The sequence below is a fragment of the Stomoxys calcitrans genome, chromosome 1 (genome assembly GCF_963082655.1).
Source record: "Stomoxys calcitrans chromosome 1, idStoCalc2.1, whole genome shotgun sequence".
Taxonomy (NCBI): domain Eukaryota; kingdom Metazoa; phylum Arthropoda; class Insecta; order Diptera; family Muscidae; genus Stomoxys; species Stomoxys calcitrans.
In genome coordinates, this window is record NC_081552.1 from 196,578,493 (window position 1) to 196,597,638 (window position 19,146).

General features: G+C 39.7%; 1 protein-coding gene across 9 annotated transcripts in view; it reads right to left on the minus strand.

Moving 5' to 3' along the window:
* Positions 1-19,146, minus strand: part of LOC106094288 (protein boule) — a 381,392-nt gene that overhangs the window by 237,433 nt on the left and 124,813 nt on the right. The gene's annotated exons all lie outside the window — the stretch shown is intronic.

The following is a 19,146-nucleotide window of genomic DNA, read 5'->3' on the forward strand; positions in this document are numbered from 1 at the left end:
AAAAAATTGTCAGCGGTGGTTTTCCCCTCCTAATCCTGGCAATATTTGTGAGGAACTATGCCATGTAAAACTTCTCTCCAAAGAGGTGTCGCACTTCGGCACGCCGTTCGGACTCGGCTATAAAAAGGAGGCACCTTATCATTGAGCTTAAGCTTGAATCGGACTGCACTCATTGATATGTGAGTGGAATGTTCCTTAGTGAAATGTTCATGGGCAAAATTTGCATTTGCATTTGCGATAGGAAACCTGGAAGGAAGGGAAGAGGTATCCGATCGGATACCTGAGATGAACCTTGAGGTCGAGTGCGAGGCACTGCTCCCAGCGGCGCTATCTTGGATTGACGGGATCATAGTATTGCCATCTGAAAGATCATCTTACGCGGATAGATCAAAGCTAGAGGGCAGAGTGGGCCTGGGGGTCTACATTGAGAACCCAAGGCCCGAAATCTGTTTTAGACTGCCTGACCATAATACGGTCCTGCAGGCAGAGATCCGGACGATCACGAAATGCGTGAAGTGGTGTGGTACTAACGCGAGCATGTCGAATGTGAACATCTTTACGGACAGTAAAATTGCCATAAGGGCAATAACAACCAGGACGGTAAGATCGCGAACAGTCTTGGAGTGTAAGAAGAAGATTAACGCCCTCTCTGAGGATGTGCCGGGCCATAACGTATTAAGGGGGGAAAGAAAGGTCAGACGATTTGGCAGTGTAAGCCAGAGAACTACCGCCGATAAACATGGTTAACCTGAAGCCGTTCGGATCGACGAAGTCCAATTTAAGGGCGCGGATCGGCGAAAATCCTATTGGGTGATCCGGATCGTGAGAGGACAAGGCTATTACTAAAAGGAAGTAAGAAGGAGATCAGTAAAGCTTTTGGTGTCATTACAGGACACAGGACTACGAGGTCACTTATGCAAAATCGGTGCGGCAAGTGATAGCATGTTTAGGGCATGTGGGGAAGATGATGAGACGTTGGAGCATTTCCTATATCATTACCCGGCTTTCGCGGCTAACAGACACCGGTATTTAGGTAGGAACACAATACCTGACATGAAATGGTTCATGGATGGTAGGGACGTGACATGGAAAACAATTAAAGATTTTGTAAGTAGCACCTAACTACGATTTTCTTTTTCAAGGTTATTTTTTATTATTTAGAGGGCATATCAAGCCGATTACTGGCTTAGGTGTATGTCTATAGTGGCATGAGGCGGATTAATAACTGCACCCTCTTTCAACCTAACCTTACCTAGTTCCATATAGCCAAGTTTCGAACTTAACTGCCTATGGACAAAAAGAAATCTGCGCAAAATTTCAGCTCAATAACTGCATAGCTAGAAACTATAGCGTGATATGAACGGACAGACGGGCCGACGGACAGACAGACGGATGTGCGATATAAAACAAGTAAAAGCGTGCTAAGTTCGGTCGGGCCTAAAATTAGGAACCCACCACCATGGATTCTGGATTTATACAAAATAAGTTAAGTTTAAGGGCATAATTATACATACCAAACTTCCGTTAAACCAGCAAAAATTAAAGAGTCTAGGAATTAAACAAGGATGATCGAGAGACCAGTTTACATGGCAGATATATCAGGTTATAGACTGATATGGACCGTATTTGGCACAGTTATTGGAAGTCGTAACAGATGCGTACTCGGCACAGTTCCTGAAAGTCATAACAGAACACTATGTGCAAAATTTCAGCCAATTCAGACAAAAATTGCTGCTTGTAAGGGCTCAAGAAGTCAAATCGGGAGATCGGATTATATGGGAGCTATATCAGGTTATAAACCGATTTCAACTGAACACGGCACAATTGCGGGAAGTCAAAACAGAACACCACATGCAAAATTTCAGCCAAATCAGACAAACATTTGCGGCTTGTAAGGGCTAAAGAAGTAAAATCGGGAAATCGATTTATTTGGGAGCTATATCAGGTTATAAACCGATTTCAACTGAACTAGGCACAGCTGCTGGAAGTCAAAACAGAACACCACATGCTCTCGGCACAGTTCCTGGAAGTCATAACAGAACACTATATGCAAAATTTCAACCAAATCGGACAAAAACTGCGGCTTGTATAGGTTCAAGAAGTCAAATCGGGGGATCGGTATCTAAATCTGAACCGATATGGCCCATTTGCAACCCCCAGTGACCTACATCAATATTAAGTATCTGTGCAAAATTTGAAGCAGCTAGCTTTACGCGTTCGACCGCTATCATGATTTCGACAGACGGACGGACATGGCTAGACCGACTCAGGACGATCTGGAAAATATATACTTTAAAGGGGTCTTAGACGAATATTTCGACGAGTTACAAACAGAATGAGTTGATCTCTGCAAAGAATAGCACAATAACTAGCCCTAAATCTCTCTTCATATTCGCAAACATTTGAATATCATTTCTAAATGTGATGGCAAGTCCCTACCTCTGATGTTATTACATGTATGTATGTTGCTCGTGCATTTACATGCTCACTCTCCAAGTTAAGAGAGGGTATCGTGTGTTTGAAATCTTTTAAGTACATAACATAAATTACCATCCCAAAAAAGAAAATGAAACAGGAATCACCCGTGTTGTTGCTGCTGATATTGTATCACACTGAGATTGCTTTTGTGCCTCGTCCCCAGCTGCTACTTTGGTGTCATGTGAGGGACAAGAACCTATAAAAAAATTCTTCCAAATAGTTTGGTTGACAAGAGCAGAGGCAGCGCGAATGTATACTCACTTGCACACACCACTTACTCGCACACCAGAAAGAAAGACCCATAAAAGTGACAAGAAGCACTTGCTCACATATGTTACTCATATGCCAAAAGTGAGGAGCTATCTAAAGTGGTGGGCTGAGCGGCTCGCAGACTCTCAGGCCGTACACACACTTATTTTTTGTCATTTTGGCTGTTTGTTTTTGTGACAAAGATATGCTGTTTTCCCAGTTTTCTTTTTTTTCAAGTTTGCTAACTTACCCCCCGCTAATAAAACGATGACGTCGACGGCAGCGAGGACGACAACATCAACCTGAAGTACCACAAACACTTTTTTAACACTGTGACACCAACGCCTGGTCGTTGGTGTTTGAAGAATAACAGCAAGCACAGTGTTACGATTTCAGTTTACTTTAGACACACTTGAACTACTTGGACAATTGTGATAACATAGAAATGAGAGCACGAAGTATGCCTTAAGGTTTAAGCACTGGGGAGGCCCGGTGGAAATCTTCATGCGGCCTCAGCGTTACTTGTCACTTTCGTCCTTTCTTCATACTGGGGGAGGTACTCCGAACCCAGGGAAAACCCTGAAGCCTGGATCTATTCCGTATATCGGGATCAAATCATAAAATGACATGCATCCGTGAGTCGTTATAGAGGCATGAAATGGGCACACTTTCAGGCGGAATTATGGGATAAGCATACTGATTATGTTGCACGGGGGATGTGCTTAGTCAAGAATGGGTCACAATTCTCACAGGCTTCGGTTTCAGCGTCGTTGTCTTTGGAATATTTGACCTCTTCGACATATCCCATGCGGCAATATGAAGTCTAATGGTAAGCTCAAAATAAAGAATTTGTTAAACAAAATTGGGGCTGAGGAAACTAGAGGAGCGCCCCACCCGAACGGGCGTGTATACCGATTGGGTCATTTAGGGTTTCAAATGAAATGCTTTCGGAAAAAAAACTACAAATCTGATATTAAAATCTCGCTCCAAGAGTCTAGGGGATGACTCACCCACAGAAAACCCAAAATGTAAATGCTAGCCGATCGGGACAATATAAGACTCCATAAAAAAGGACTTTGAAAGTAGAGCGCAGCAGCCTCAACTTTACACTTATATTGGAATGTCAGTACCGGCTAGATCTCCGTTTTGCATTTCCAGTACAATGGTCTATGCAGCAGTATTGATGATATCGTAGACTTTATGAGTCGGAACTGAACCAAGGTAGCGGTGATCCAGGAGACAAGCCTGAGCAAAACCTGCACAGTTGTCATGGAGACCTATCACATCTACGCTTGACGTTAGTGACCAATATTTTGGAATGTATGCGATAAGTCAAGTCTGGAGCTGCAGAGGTTAGCATGTTCTCGTATGACTCTGAACGTCTGAATGAAAAACTGGCGAAAACATCCGAAACTTTTTTAAATCTCGGGCATGTGTGCAGCGATTTAAGCCAAATTTAGTTTGTCATCTAATGGTAACTCACGAATTTGTTAAACACTTTTGAGGTTAAGCAAACTAGAGGAGCGCCCCACCCGAACAGGCATACATACCGATTGGCTCCTTATGGGCATTATGTAAAAGGTATTTAGAAATAAAGTACAAATCTGATAAAAAAAATTTCATTCCCAGTGTTTAGAGACCGCCCACCGGCAAAACCCAAATATTTGAGTGATCGGGACATTATGGGACTCAAAGAAAGCAATTAATGTCCCCCAGCAGCACATGTATAATAATCCTCTGGGCACCAGTTTCTAATTATTTAAAGAATAATCTATTTTGAAAAAGCTGACATAGTTATAAACGAATTTGTATCACAATTTTAAGGTTATGCAAACTAGGGGAGCGCCCCACCCGAACGGGCATGTATACCGATTGAGTCATAATGGGCATTAAATGAAAGGTATTTGAAAATAGATTACAAATGTGATATACAAATTTGGCTACATGTATGAAAAGGCTGCCCATCGCAAAAAGATCCAAATATTGATTGATCGGGACATTATGGGACTCAGTGAAAAGTTCTTTGGCTGTAAAGTATTTTGAGCGCAAGTATCTGTGGGGCCCATTCCCCAGCAGGACATGTAGACCTATGGGGTTAATATTAGACCAAATATAAGGTTTTTGAGAGCCTCTGACCACCAGCTTGAAATTATTTAAAGAACAATCCTATTTCGAAAGGTTAACACAGTTATAAATGAATGTGTATCACAATTTTGAGATTAATCAAGTTAGGGAGCGTTGGTTTGAGCCAATGTGTGAGAGCTCCCATTGTCATGGTGAACAGTGACATTTCTGTTGTACGTTTTTCGAGTTCCTCCCAAGACATCAGGTAATCAAAATTGACCTATGTTGCTTAAGCCGAACAGTAGCCACATGACAAGTTTTGTCAGACGACCATTTGCTGCCGATTGCTTTTTTCCATGAACAACGTTCGTAGAATTGGCCCCGTCTCAACCAAGTCTGTAAATAATTGCGTCCTCGTAAAGCTCAAGAAGTCAAGTCGGAGATGGGTTTATATGGGAGCTATATTGGGTGGTGAAAAAATTCAGACCGTACTTGGCACTGTTATCGGAAGTCGTAACAAAACACCACAAACAAATCTCTATAGAAAATAAGTGTTTATTCGACAAACAGCCTTATAGACAGACCGACGGACGGAGACACCGACAGATTGGCAAGAAGACGTACGGATGCATTGAAAGACGGAAGGACCAGACAGACAAACGGATTGACAAACCGACGGCTTGGCAGAAAGTCATATGGAGGGACAAAAAGACGTAAGGACGTGCGGACAGAGAGAAGTACGGATGGGCAGACACACATACGGACGGACAAACGTACGGCCGTACAGACCGATAGACAGACAGAAGTACAGACAAACCGACGGATTGGCACGGACAGCCGAACAGACGTACGGACAGACATACAGGCGTACGGACAGACCTACAGGCAGACTTACAGGTGGACAGACGTACGGACGGACAAATGGTCATGCCTAAACCAACTTAGAATGTCAAGATGGTCTCAAATGTCAAGAAGAATACATATTGCACCTACAACAGTAGGATAGGGGGCATATTCACTTAGTCTTTCCGTTTACAACACATCGAAATACCCAAAATCCGACTCTACAACTTCATATAGTCGGCGTTGACAAATTTTTTCACAGCTTGTGACTCTGTAATTGCATTCTTTCTTCTGTCAGTTATCAGCTGTTACTTTTAGATTGCTTTAGAAAAAAGTGTAAAAAAGTATATTTGATTAAAGTTCATTCTAAGATTTATTAAAAATGCATTTACTTTCTTTTAAAAAATCCGCAATTACTTTTTGGGCAACCCAATACATATATTTCCGATTGTCGTAAAATTACAAGACGATTTAATGATTTCCCTGTGTCACACCGTCCGACCTTTAGTGTGTCGGTCACTTGCAATCACGCTACAGTCTTTAAAAATTAAGAAATTGTGCTGAAATTTGGCCAAATCGGACAATATTGAGATATAGCTGCTATACGTAGGAAGTTTTCCCTGTTCCTTAATTAAATGTTCATGGGCAAATTTGCATTTATGCTGCCATATGACTGATCTGATCCGATTCGGCTGAAATGCGGAACAGTGAGTTGTAGAAGGACATCCGATATCCGAACTACATATAAGGCATATAGGGCCATATTCACATATAGCTGCCATATAGACCAATCTGCGGATTCAGGGTCTTCAGCCCATTAAAGCAGCATTTATTACCAGATTTCGCTTAAGTTGTGAACAGTGATTTGCAGCAGGACACCCGATAGACGTACAGTGTATGATCCAAATCGGACCATATTTGGATATAGCTGGCATATAGATCAATCTGTGACTTCATTTATTAAAATAAAAATCGCATCTAAAGCACGATTTCGCTAAAATTTGAAGCAATGAATTGGACTAGGCCACTCGATAATCAATTAGAGTGGATCAGACCACATTTGGATATCTGATTTTGGTGAAATCTTCACTTCTAGAGACTCTAGAGGGCGCTATTACTACTTGATTTGACTGAAATTTTGCATGAGGTGTTTTGTTTTGACTTAAAACAACAATGATAAGCATGGTCCGACTCGGTTCAAAACCTGATATAGTTCACATGCGAACCGATCTCTCGATTTTACTTCTGGAGTCTTCATAACCTGATACAGATCCCGATCTCGGATCACGACTTCTTGAGACTCTAGAGGGCGCAATTATAATCCGATTTGTCTGCAACTTTGCAGGAGGTGGTTTGTTATGATTTTCAACAACTACGCCAAGTATGGTCTAAATCGGTTGATAAACCGATATAGCTCCCATAGAAACCAATCTCGGATCTTGACTTCTTGAGACTCTAGAGGGCGCCAATCTCATTCGATTTGTTTGAAATTTTCCATGTGGCGTTTTGATTTGACTTCTAATACCTATGATAAGTATGATCCAAATAGATACATAACCTGATGCAGCTTCCATATGAACAGTACTCTGATTTGGCTGAAATTTTGCATGAGGTGTTTTGTTTTGACTTAAAACAACAATGATATGCATGGTCTGATTCGGTTCAAAACCTGATATAGTTCCCATGCGAACCGATCTCTCGATTTTACTTCTGGATCCTTCATAGCCTGAAATAGATCTCGGATCTCGACTTCTTGAGACTCTAGAGGGCGCAATTATAATCCAAATTGTCTGCAACTTTGCAGACAAATCGGAAACCGATATAGCTCTAGAGGGCGCCAATCTCACCCGATATGTCTGAAATATTCCATGAGATGTGTCGCTTTGACTTCCAATACCAATGCCAAGTATGGTCCAAATCGACACATAACCTGATATAGCTCCCATATAAACTGATCTCGGATCTTCACTTCTTGAGACTCCAGAGGGCGCTATTATTATAGATAGCGCTCACCATTCATAGTTACGTTACGATTCGCATCATCTTTGAAGAAGTACGGTCCAATGATGCCACCAGCCCATAAACCTTACCAATCTGTGACTTTTTCGGGATGCATTTTGGTAGCTTTTGCAATGCTTCTGGCTGATCTTCACTCCAAAATCGACAATTCTGTTTATTTACGTAACCAGCGAGCCAACAATGAGCTTCGTCGCTCAATGGAAGAAGCACAGGATAAACCTTCTTAACAGAGCCGGCATTTTGATAATAGAATTCAGTAATTTGCAAGCTTTGTTCGTTTGTAAGACGATTCTTGGTTAAATTATAGACCAAACTGAAGATTTTTGACAGTGAATCAAAACACGAAACGAATGTGAGCTGTTTTAAGCAGTTTTGCCAAAAAGATTTTTGATTTTTTTTTTTTTTTTTGGATATAAATAAAACATTTCCGACTTTGTTTCTTTCTTAACTCACTTCTAAGGCAGCTATATTCTAGGGTATTTTCCAACCCATTCAAAATTTTTAATTTCCCTCCAAACACTGTGCCATCAGACAGGGAGAGTTAGACGCTGCATGGACATGAACAAGATATGTGTTGGTCCCAGCATTCTCACCGTTATTGCCGTGGAAAATTGTATTTCTCGTACGGCATAGCTGTTTAGTGTGCCCAATAACACCAGAGTCAGCTGCATGGTACCCTGTCTGATTTTTCCAAGCACTTGGAAAGACGGACACTGCGTAATTTAAGCAGTGAAAAGACCAACAGTTCGCCGTAATTGCTATTTTTGGCCTGGGTTTAATAAAGAATATGTAATACAGCAAATTTTTTCATTGGATCCTGTAATCTTTTGTGTGCTGACACACACCACCGCCGCCATGAGTGGTAAGAAGTTAGATGTAATTTAGATGTTATCGTCTATAAATTATACATGAAATCCATATAATTTAGTGACCCAATTTCCTGGCTACAGCACCCAAAGGACTGAATGAAAAGGGAACAAGGCTGAGGGTTTTTCTTTAAAACAAAAAAAAATCTAATGAATTAATTTGAAGGACATGATGTGATATTAACATTTAAAGAGACAAAATGGGGTGTGTGATGTGACAAAGACCTAAATACAACAACAAAAAGGACAAAGGACGAACTGAACTTGGAATGCCCCCACCTTCAGGGAGGTGGGTATTGCATGAAGCCCATGATGTTTTACCTTAAAAAACTTAAAACCTTTTCTAAATCATTTTTGCCTTAATTTAAAGTTTTGTACTCATTCAGTTTAAATTGATAGCTTCGAAAAGTGGGGCAGTTTCAATTTCATAGCATCAGCTGTTAAGTCCTAGCGTATTAAGAACTTGAAAACTGCCAATCACTTTGCCCAAATTATTTCTTGTCCATTACTGTGAAGCCTCTTTTTTGCGGCCTTTCCCTTTGGGGCTATTTAATTTGATGAGTTTGATGATTTTCTTTTTTTTTTGTTATACCCTCCACCATGGGATGGGGGCACACTAAATTCGTCATTCTGTTTGTAACTCCTCGAAATAGTCGTCAAAGACCACATAAAGTATATATATTCTTGATCATCATGACATTCTAAGTGGATCTAGCCATGTCCGTCCGTCTGTCTGTACGTCCGTCCGTCTGTCTGTTTGTCGAAAGCACGCTAACTTTCAAAGCTAGCCGCTTGAAATTTTGCACAAATACTTCCAAGTAGTGTAGGTCGGTTGGGATTGTAAATGGGCTATATCGGTCCATGTTTTCATATAGCTGCCATACAAACCAATCTAAGATCTTGACTTCTTGAGCCACTAGAGGGCGCAATTTTCATCCGATTTAGCTGAAATTTTGCATGAGGTGTTTTGTTATGACTTCCAATAGATATGTTGAGTATGGTTCAAATCGGTTTATAACCTTGTATAGCGGCCATATAAACCGATCTGGGGTCTTGTATTCCTGAGCAACTAGAGGGCGCAATTCCTATCCGATTTGGCTGAAATTTAGCACGAGGTGTTTTGTTATGATTTTCAACAACTGTGTTAAGAATGGTTCAAATCGGTCCATAACCTGATTTAGCTGCCATATAAACCGATCTGTGGTCTTGACTTCTTGAGCCACTAGAGGGCGCAATTATTATGCGATTTAGCTGAAATTTTGCATGAGGTGTTTTGTAGTGACTCCCAACAACTGTGTTAAGAACGGTTCAAATCAGTCCATAACCTGATATAGCTGTCATATAAACCGATCTGGGGTCTTGACTTCTTGAGCCACTAGAGGGCGCAATTATTATCCGATTTAGCTGAAATTTTTCGTGAGGTTTTTTTTAATGACTTCCAACAACTGTGTTAAGAATGGTTCAAATCGGTACATAACCTGATATAGCTGTCATATAAACCGATCTGGGGTCTTGACTTCTTGAGCCACTAGAGGGCGCAATTATTATGCGATTTAGCTGAAATTTTTTGAGGGGTTTTTTTAATGACTTCCAACAACTGTGTTAAGAATGCTTCAAATCGGTCCATAACCTTGTATAGCTGCCATATAAACCGATCTGGGGTCTTGACTTCTTGAGCCACTAGAGGGCGCAATTATTATGCGATTTAGCTGAAAATTTTTGAGGGGTTTTTTTAATGACTTCCAACAACTGTGTTAAGAATGCTTCAAATCGGTCCATAACCTGATTTAGCTGCTATAGAAACCAATCTGGGGTCTTGACTTCTTGAGCCACTAGAGGGCGCAATTATTATCCGATTTAGCTAAAATTTTGCATGAGGTGGTTTGTTATGATTTTCAACAACTGTGTTAAGAATGGTTCAAATCGGTACATAACCTGGTATAACTGCCATATAAACCAATCTGGGGTCTTGACTTCTACAGGGAGCAATTCCTACCCGATTTGGCTGAAATTTTGTACGACGGTTTCTGCCATGACCTTCAACATACGTGTCGAATATGGTCTGTATCATCCATATCCAATATTATAGCAATTCTTTTCTTTTATGCTTTGTTTGCCTTAAAAGAGATACCGTGGCAAGAGCTCGACAAATGCGATCCATGGTGGAGGGTATATAAGATTCGGCTTGGCCGCACGTTTTTACTTGTTCATTATTCTTGTCATTTTCTTAACTTTGGCTGTGTGCTTGGTGGGAGGGTGGTATGGATTTGCTATTGTTGCAGTCTTATTGGTTTATTTATTGGCCGAGAGAAGCTTCTCATTCGTTTGCATTTTCCTAATAATCAAAACATGAATTTGCCGAATTTTAATATTTTAAGCTTTGACACAAGTTGAAGGAATGGTCCTTCCATGGTTCGCTTTTCATTTTCTCTGTGTTTTTCTTCTGTTTCTTTTTTTCCATTGGCTTCAAGTGAAAAGAACTTGGCAATAGGATGTTGAAACCCATTTCAGGATTAATATTTTTTTTATGTAGTTTTCTCTGGGCAAACACTGTGTTTTTCTTTGATTGTTTTTTGTTTTCCTAAGCGTTTGCCTGATGACGAAGGTTGCTCGCCATCTGATGTAGTTGCTGACTTTTAAGAAGCACCAATTCCCAAGCTTTATTTTTGGAATTGGTGCGGTGGGTAAAAGAAAGACAATATTATTTTTTTATCCTAGAAAAACATGGAACTTCCATAAAATTTACAAAGAGCGAAGGAAAAGGAGTTGGGGAAAAAAATATTGAAATTATTTTGATGTGTGTTCAATTTAATACGATTTATTTTCCCTTGGATTCGAATTTCCATATATACCCTAGAGGCAGTGGACATTTTTGTGGCAGATGTAGAGAAAATTCTTTTCCAATTGACTTTTCTCACTTTATAATGTCTATATCTGAGTTTGTTAGAGTTCTCTTTTTTGTATTGAGTGGTGACAAATTTAATTTAAATTCTCAGTTGAATCGCATAATAAATCGATATTTTGGCAAATTAAATTGCCAAAGGACCATTAGCAACCTAGAAAAAAGTTCCAGGAGGAGTAACAAAAACGCTAGCAACAAAACAAAGCATTGCGAAGCATAGGTAAGAATGTAGAGGATTTGCTAGAAAAATTGATAAAAACGATATAAAAACAAGTAAGAGCGTGCCAAGTTCGGCCGGGCCAAATCTTATATACCCTCCACCATGGAAAGCATTTGTCGAGTTTTTTGCGCGGTATCTCTTTTTAGGCATACAACGAATAATGAATAAGAACTGTTATGCTATTTGAGCTGTATCAAGTTATAGTCCGATTCTGACTATAAATGAATTGAATGCTGAACATTGCGGAAGTCATTGTGTTCAATTGTTTCAAGCCATAAATCGATTAGGACCATATTGGACACGTGTTTTGCAGGTCATAGGAGAAGTCGTTCTACAAAATTTCAGCCAAATCGGATGAGAATTGCGCGATCTAAAAGCTGAAGAAGTCAAGACCCATGATCGGTTTATACGGCAGTTATATCAGGTTATGAACCGATTTGAACCGTACTTAGCACAGCTGCTAAAAGTCATAACAAAACACCTCATGTAAAATGTCATCTAAATTGGATGAGAATTGCGCCCTCTAGCGGATCAAAAAGACAAGATCCAAGATCGGTTTATATGGCAGCTATACCAGGTTATGGAACGATTTCAATCATACTTAGCACAGCTGTTGGAAGTTATAACAAAACATGTCATGCCAAATTTCAGTCAAATCGAATGAGAATTGTGCCCTCTAGAGGCTCAAGAAGTCAAGACCCCAGATCGGTTTATATGGCAACTATATCAGGTTCTATATCGATTTCCACCATACTAAGCACAGTTGTTGGATATCATAATAAAATACCTCATGCAAAATGTCATCCAAATTGGATGAGAATTGTGCCCTCTAGAGGCTCAAGAAGTCAAGACCCCAGATCGGTTTATATGGCAACTATATCAGGTTCTATATCGATTTCCACCATACTAAGCACAGTTGTTGGATATCATAATAAAATACCTCATGCAAAATGTCATCCAAATTGGATGAGAATTGCGCCCTCTAGCGGCTCAAGAAGTCAAGACCCCAGATCGGTTTATATGGCAACTATATCAGGTTCTATACCGATTTCCACCATACTAAGCACAGTTGTTGGAAATAATAACAAAATACCTCATGCAAAATGTCATCCAAATTGGATGAGAATTGCGCCCTCCAGCGGCTCAAGAAGTCAAGACCCCAGATCGGTTTATGTGGCAGCTATACCAGGTTATGGACCGATTTCAATCATACTTAGCACAGCTGTTGGAAGTTATAACAAAACACGTCATGCTAAATTTCAGCTAAATCGGATAATAATTGCGCCCTGTAGTGGCTCAAGAAGTCAAGACCCAAGATAGGTTTATATGGCAGCTATATCAAAACATAGACCGATTTCAACCATACTTAGCACAGTTGTTAGAAGTGATACTAAAACACTATGTGCAAAATTTCAGTCAAATCGGATGAGAAAAGCGCCCTCTAGAGGCTCAAGAAGTCACGACCCAAGAACGGTTTATATGGCAGCTATATCAAAACATGGACCGATTTGACCCACTTACAATCCTAACCGACCTACACTATTAAAAAGCATTTGTGCAAAACTTCAAGCGGCTGGCTTTACTCCTTCGAAAGTAAGCGTGCTTTCGACAAACAGACGGACGAATGGACAGACGGACATGGCTGGTTCGACTTAAAATTACATGACGATCAAGAATATATATACTTTATGGGGTCTTAGACGCATATTTTAAGATGTTACAAACAAAATGATGAAATTAGTACACCCCCATCCTATGCTCGAGGTTATAATATTTGAAGATTACAAAAATTTCTATTTTTTTAATTGGATTAATTAAAAAATTAATTGAAAGTTTTTATTGAGTATGCAATTTTTGTACCCACCACCGAAGAATGGGGGTATATTCATTTTGTCATTCCGTTTGCAAAACATCGAAATATCCATTTCCGACCCTTTAAAGTATACATATTCTTGATCAGCGTAAAAATCTAAGACGATTTAGCCATGTCCGTCCGTCTGTCTGTTGAAATCACACTAAATCTATCGATTTAAGGTTTTGGGCCCATAAAAGGCGCATTTATTATCCGATTTCGCCGAATTTGGGATAGGTTCTTCGACATCTTTCTGCAATTTACCCTAGATCGGTTCAGATTTGGATATAGCTGCCATATACACCGATCTCTCGATTTAAGGTTTTGGGTCCCTAAAAGGCGCATTTATTATCCGATTTCGCCGAAATTTGGGACAGTGAGTTGTGTTAGGCTCTTCGACATCCTTCCTTAATCGGTCAAGATTTGGATATAGCTGCCATATAGACCGATCTCTAGATTTAAGGTTTTGGGCCCATAAAAGGCGCATGTAGTATCCGATTTCGCCGAAATTTGGGACAGTTAGTTGTTTTAGGCTCTTCGACATCGTTCTGCAATTTGCCCTAGATCGGTCCAGATTTGAATATAGCTGCCATATAGACCGATCTCTCGATTTAAGGTCTTGGCCCCATAAAAAGCGCACTTATTGTCCGATTTCGCCGAAATTTGGGACAGTGAGTTGTGTTAGGCTCTTCAACATCGTTCTGCAATTTGGCCCAGATCGGTAAGGATTTGGATATAGCTGCCATATAGACCGATCTCTCGTTATAAGGTTTTGGGACCATAATAGCCGCGTTTATTGTTCGATTTCGCCGAAATTTGGGACAGAGAGTTGTGTTAGGTTCTTCGACATCGTTCTGCAATTTGCCTTAGATCGGTTCAGATTTGGATATAGCTGTCATATACACCGATATCTCGGTTTAAGGTTTTGGGCCCATAAAAGGACCATTTATTGTTCGATTTTGTCGAAATTCGGGACAGAGAGTTGTGTTAGGTTCTTCGAAAACTTTCTGCAATTTGGCCCAGATCGGTCTAGACTTAGACATAGCTGTCATATAGACCGATTTCTCGATTTAATGTTTTGGTCCCATAAAAGGCGCATTTATTATCCGATTTCGCCGACATTTGGGACAGTGAGTTGTGTTAGGTTCCTCAAAAACTTTCTGCAATTTGGCCCAGATCGGTCCAGATTTGCAAATAGCTGTCATATAGACCGATTTCACGATTTAAGGTTCTGGTCCCATAAAAGGACAATTTATTGTCCTATTTTGTCGATATTTGGAACAGTGACTCATGTTGGGCTTTTCGTCATCCTTGTAGTTTATGGTTCAGATAGATCTATATTTGGATATGGCTACCAAAAAGACCACTATTTTATTCTACAAAATTGAACAATGACTTGTACTTAATAGACCACTCAATATCAGTGTTGAATTTGGTGCAAATCGGACCATATTTAGATAAAACTGATATGGGGGCATAAATTATATATTTTTCATCGGACCATGACCAAAGCTGGTTTACGTGTATACCCGAGGTGGTGGGTATCCAAAGTTCAGCCCGGCCGAACTTAACGCCTTTTTACTTGTTTTAATTGACAACTTTTCCAAATACTTTTTCAAAAACGGTGATTGATATTATCATTTACGTGGTTGAAGCAATTTCAATTAAAAAATTATTTACATCAATTAATTTCATGATTGAAAATTAATTATATTTTTATTCTGTGCGGGGTCCGTAGCCACGTCACGACAGTAGCTTCCGGCCTATGGAAACTAGCATTGAGTCAATCCGGTGCATAGCAACGACTGATATGAAATTAAATAAAGACAAACGCCCAAAGGGATGTAAACTGTGGGATTGAATATCAAGACAATCATCCTCCTTTGGTTGTGGGTATACAAAAGTTTCTAAATTTGATTTGCATAGTTACTGTTTTCTTCTTTTTTTTACTTTTTTCGTCCAAAATAAAACCGTCTAAAAATGTTTTTTACTTTTTATAGCCCATTGAAAACTTTCATACTAATGCCTATTCCATTAAATCATTTACATTTTTATTTAATTCGTCGCACAACAGTTTGTGGAAACGAAAGAGCCCAAACATCACAAATGCAATGCAAAAGAAATTTTTTATCTAGGAATAGGCAACGGTTTTCCTCCTCTTAAAAGTATGCCACCGTACACACCACACACACACACCTGTCGCCGTCAGTCTGCTGTAAATCATAGCTGCAGAAGAACAGAACAACCGAAGGTTTTACTTGCCAACATCCTTCGATTCCTTGGCATGGCATTCAATAGTTTGTAGATGGTCTTCAATCATTCTGTGATTTTGAATAGTTTTGAGGTTGTTGTTTTTTTGTCTTACCTTATCTTTGAAGAAGAAAATATTTGTAAAGACTTTTTAAATATTTCAACACAAAATGTGTTGGGTTAATTTTGTGGTGATGTTTATTAAAAGTCCCCCTCGTTGCGTTGGGTCCAAACTATTGATAGCAAAATATATTAAAAAGGTCGTATGCGGTAGGAGAGATACAATTGGGAAAAGGGAGGGAAGACTTAATGAATAATGAACTGTTTTGGTATTTTATAAGCTTATTAAGATGCCCCTTGCATATTTTAAAGGGTAACGAATTGCCAGCAACCATAAGTGAAGTAAAGTAAAAAGGCGCTAAATTCGGCCGGGCCGAACTTTAGATACCCACCACCTCGGGTATATTTGTAAACCACCTTTCGTCATAATCCGGTGAAAAATGCATAATTTATGCCACCACAGCAGCTTTATCGAAATACGGTCCGATTTGGACCAAATTCGCCACGGACATTGAGTGGTCTAGTAAGTACAAGTCATTGTTCAATTTTGTGGAGCAAAATATTGGTCTTTTTGGTAGCTATATCCAAATATAGACCGACCAGAACCATATACGACGCGGATGACGAAAAGCCTTACATAAGTCACTGTGTAAAATTGTAAGCCAAATCGGACAATAAATATGCCTTTTATGGGGCCAAAACTTTAAATCGAGAGATCTGTCTATATGGCAGCTGGATCCAAATCTGAAACCATCTAGGCCAAATTGAAGAGGGATGTCGAAGGGTCTAACCCAACTCACTGTCCCAAAATTTCGGCGAAATCGGACAATAAATGCGCCTTTTATGGGCCCAAAACCTTAAATCGAACGATCGGTCTATATGACAGCTATATCCAAATCTTGACCGACCTAGACCAAATTGAAGAAGAATGTCGACTGGCCTAACACAACTCACTGTCCCAAATTTCAGCGAAATCGGATAATAAATCCGCCTTTTATGGGCCCAAAACCTTATATCGAAAGATCGGTCTATATGGCAGCTATATCCAAATCTCGACCGATCTGGGCCAAATTGAGGAGGGATGTCGAGAGACCTTACACAACTCACTGTTCCAAATTTCAGCAAAATCGGATAATAAATGTGGCTTTTATGGGCCTAAGACCCCAAATCGTCAGATCGGTCTATATGGCAGCTATATCCAAATCTCGACCGATCCCAAAATTTCAGCAAAATCGCATAATAAATGTGGCTTTTATGGGCCTAAGACCCTAAATCGTCAGATCGGTCTATATGGGGGCTATATCAAGATATAGTCCGATATAGTCCGATATAGCCCATCTTCGAACTCAATCTGTTTATAGGAGAAAAAAAGAATCTGTGCAAAGTTTCAGCTCAATATCTCTAGTTTTACTGTATGACTGTATAGAAGATGAAGTTTCTAAAGAGCCCATTGACAACATAAGCCCGTTTACGATAGAGGAGCTAAGGAATGCAACCCGCAGCCTCCATAGCAGAAAAGCCACCTGGTCCCGACGGAATACCGGCGAGGTTATCAGGCAGATAGCTGAAAACATACCGGAATTTCTCCTAAGAATGTCAAGGCGGTGCCTTTTTGAAGGTTTTATACCGGGGGTATGAAAGACACAAAAACTGGTGCTCATATGCTGGATACGGCTGCAAGTTTTTGGAGAGGCTTATTAAGCCATGGTTCCAGAACGCGATCCTTGAGCGAGGTGTACTCTGAATGAGGGCAGGAATGTCCATGATCGGAGCTCTCAGAGATATGGTGGACATAGTAGGGGCGACTAGAACGTGAAACTACTAATCCACACGTAAATGTCAAGAATGAACTCAACAAATGTAGGACCATGTATTAAGGGGCATTACCACTTTCCCAAAACACCCCCAGAGGGAAAAAAATGTTCGACCATGCCAATATGTGGTTCAAATGAAAGGTATTTGAGATTAGAAAACGAATTTGATAACCTATTTTGGGGCCATGTGTTTGGGGGAAGCCTCATCCTGTAAACTCCTCTTCAGCCAATGGCATTATGGGGTTTTAATAAATCGTATTTGAGAGAAGAGCACGATGCTGATATTTTTTCAGGGCCAAGTATCTGGGGGACCACCTCTCCCCCGAAAACACCACTAGATCAGACATTATGAGAATATCGGGCTGAAATGAAATATTTCAAGAATGGAGTACACCTTACATCCAAACTTAAATTCGTAGACCAATAAAGATCATATGGGATACATATAAACTGTTAGCCAAGTTAGCATGGTATTTCACTAAAAGATCTTTAATTGTCGAAAATAAATATTCCAAGGAAACTTTTGTTCCATTTAAACTAAAAGAAGGCGCAGCGGAGCGGGCCCGAGTCAGCTAGTAATTTCTATAAAAACAAAAGCTTTTCAATTAAATATTGGGTTGCCCAAAAAGTAATTGCGGATTTTTCATATAATCAGCGTTGACAAATTTTTTCACAGCTTGTGACTCTGTAATTGCATTCTTTCTTCTGTCAGTTATCAGCTGTGAATTATAGCTTGCTTTAGAAAAAAAGTGTAAAAAAAGTATATTTAATTAAAGTTCATTCCAAGTTTTATTAAAAATGCATTTACTTTCTTTAAAAAAATCCGCAATTACTTTTTGGGCAACCCAATATATATCGCCTTTCCAAATCCCACACTTGCCACAAATACCAATACACTTAACTATCACCCTAAAATTCAAAATCCCTCTATATGTTCATCTGCCTATAGTTAAGAAACTTTCAAACATTTCCTCTTCATCGCATTATGAAATCCCATTAACCAGCGTCACCCCTTGCACAAGAGACACGGAGACAATGACTGAGAGCCAAATCATATTCTTTCGTAACTAGAAAACTTTCAAAGCATCAGAAAGTGAAAACTTATTTCGCATGAAGTAGATAAAAACAAAAGCAAATAGACAACATACTATGAAAACTTTCATAGGACAATTTCCTTGTATGCTTCAAATGCATTAGAGAGCATTAAACGGTTGATTGTTCTATGCATGAAAAGGAAATGCGACACCTTAAGTAAGTCTTAATGGGAAATAGTTGTTCTTATGTTTGATTATAACGAGCAAAAGGGGGAGGGGGGGTGGTAGCTTTCATTTTCCATGAACATGGTAAACACTGCACTAGCAAATGGAGATCCCAGAGGGAAGTTTCATGAAGTAGAGTTTAATTTAAAAGAAGAACAAAGTTGGCACAGCTAACGATGAACGTTGAAGGAAAAGTCTAGCATAGAAATAAGAAAAAATTAATGCATATATTGGGTTGCCCAAAACGTAATTGCGGATTTTTTAAAAGAA